The following is a 2,032-nucleotide window of genomic DNA, read 5'->3' as shown; positions in this document are numbered from 1 at the left end:
AAAAAAAATTAAATAAAATTATTTTTAGACTTTGTTTTGAAAAAAAAATATTTATAAAATGTAAAAGAAACGCGGTTTGCGGTGAATATATTTTCTGTTAATTTGAAAAAATCATAAGCGGGGAATATTTACGTACTTTCCGAATTATGTGACTCTGTTGAATCATATCCCGAATTTACCCATTTTCGAGGGAGGAAGCTCCAGAAAATACTTCTATCAAGTTTTGTTAAAATATTCTATTTATTAGTCGATATAAACATACCTTAAACTAGGCATCTGGCCACAAAATTGGCTACAAAAATAAAGAAAAAACGTCAGAGGCCTTATAAAATGTATATATAAATGACCAGCCTGATGAGCTGATTTGATTAAGCTATGGCCTTCTCTGCCTCCGTCTATTTGTATATACGTGAACTACCAACAGATTTTGAAATATAGTTCTTCAGTTTTGCGCACGTGCTTTTCTTTCAAAGAAGCTGCTTATCTGTCGGAACTATCGATATCAGACCACTATAGCATGTAGCTACTATATTAACTGAACAATTAAAATAAAATTCTTATATAGGAAACCTTTTTTATTTAACAAGGTATTTGCACAAAGCTTGGCACGTTTTGTTTTCCGAAACAACAGTACAATCTGTTCATCAGACCTAATTATGTAGCTGTCATACAAACTTACTAATAAAACTGAAGTCCTTGTTGAAACTTTTTCATTTGAGAAATATATTCAATAGTGTTATAATCGTCGATCAATCAAATCTCGACAACGGCAAAACACAAGTATATAACTGTCACACAATAGACGATCGAACGCAAATTGCTGTATTGAAAACTTTTTATTTGTCTAAGGAGCTTAACGAGATTTCGTATGAATCACTGCCCAAAGCATCAATATATGTGAAGAAATTTTTCAAATCGGGCACCGGATAGCATATAACTGTCATACAAGCTGAACTATGGAAATAAAGTTCTTGTGAGAAAACTTGAAATTTTCAAGGATACTTTAGCTTTATTGTAGTCTATACGCCAAGTTTTGTAAACACAGTTGTAAAAGTTTATAAGATAGTAGTAGTAGATAGTTTATAGACTATGAAGAGGTCAAAATCAGCATAAATTTAGTGCATACAATTAGACAATTTAGAAATGTTGACCAGGAGAGAGTTTATTAGTTACTGGCAAATCGCGCAGACCATCGCAGCGACGACACAATGTTGTTACGGACGACAGTTTTCTCAACTTCAACCAAAAGAAAAGTAATAATTCTGGCTCGTAGAAAGCAGAAAGTATTCTATGAGAAAGTATATATTTTATTATTTTAAATAATTTCATTGCTGACTTTTGCTTTCCAATTCAATAAAAATTACACTTAACCCATCAAACAATTATCTGCTGGATTGTGTGATTCGCAATATTGTCCTTGCTTCAGTGCCTTAATAAAATTTAAAAATACAATTCGTACTAACCTTTTCTTTGTTGTAAACTGACTAAAGCTGTTTGACGGCTGCCGCATAAATGATGAAAAACTTCAGCAAATACTTTTGAAGACAGAAAACACAAACTTGAAAATATAATCGCGAATTTGAAACTAGATTATTATCTTTTTTAGTAAAAATATTTGTATTAGTATTTTATATTATAATAAAATATTTTGTTTTTGAATGAATGGGAGTGAAACAATTTATTTAAGCTTTGAATTTATATTTTAATTTTTCTTTTTATTGGAATAACTGCATATTTCTTTCAATTAGGTTGAAGTCAGATAATTTTTTTTTTATATTTGTATGCTTCATAGGATAGCCTCCAACGTTTGTAACTTAGTTGAAAATAAATTTCAGTATTTTTTTAATATTTGTTATTGCTTGTATATTTAAAAGATTTTTAAGGTAACTTTAAAATTCCTTTGTTATGACGCTGGCTGTGTTAAATTTAATATTGTTGAATTTCTAATTGAGATTTAATTCAGTTTAAGCTAATTGCTTCATTATATTCCATTACACACATGCTATAAAACAGTTTAGTTGTTACAAATATA

At 29.5% G+C, this 2,032-nt stretch overlaps 1 protein-coding gene across 1 annotated transcript in view; it reads right to left on the bottom strand.

The window, feature by feature from the left end:
- Window positions 1-1,537, bottom strand: part of LOC108967204 (protein embryonic gonad) — a 72,003-nt gene extending 70,466 nt beyond the window's left edge. Inside the window, exon 1 of the mRNA XM_018930488.1 lies at window positions 1,464-1,537. The gene's annotated coding sequence lies outside the window, so the exon portion shown is untranslated. The remainder of the gene's footprint in view (window positions 1-1,463) is intronic.
- Window positions 1,538-2,032: the final 495 nt, after the last annotated feature.

The sequence above is a fragment of the Bactrocera latifrons genome, unplaced genomic scaffold (assembly GCF_001853355.1).
Source record: "Bactrocera latifrons isolate USDA-ARS-PBARC rearing strain unplaced genomic scaffold, ASM185335v1 scaffold_18, whole genome shotgun sequence".
NCBI classification, from domain to species: Eukaryota; Metazoa; Arthropoda; class Insecta; order Diptera; family Tephritidae; genus Bactrocera; species Bactrocera latifrons.
Note: the sequence above shows the minus strand (reverse complement) of the source record. Positions and strands in the feature narration are given on the sequence as shown.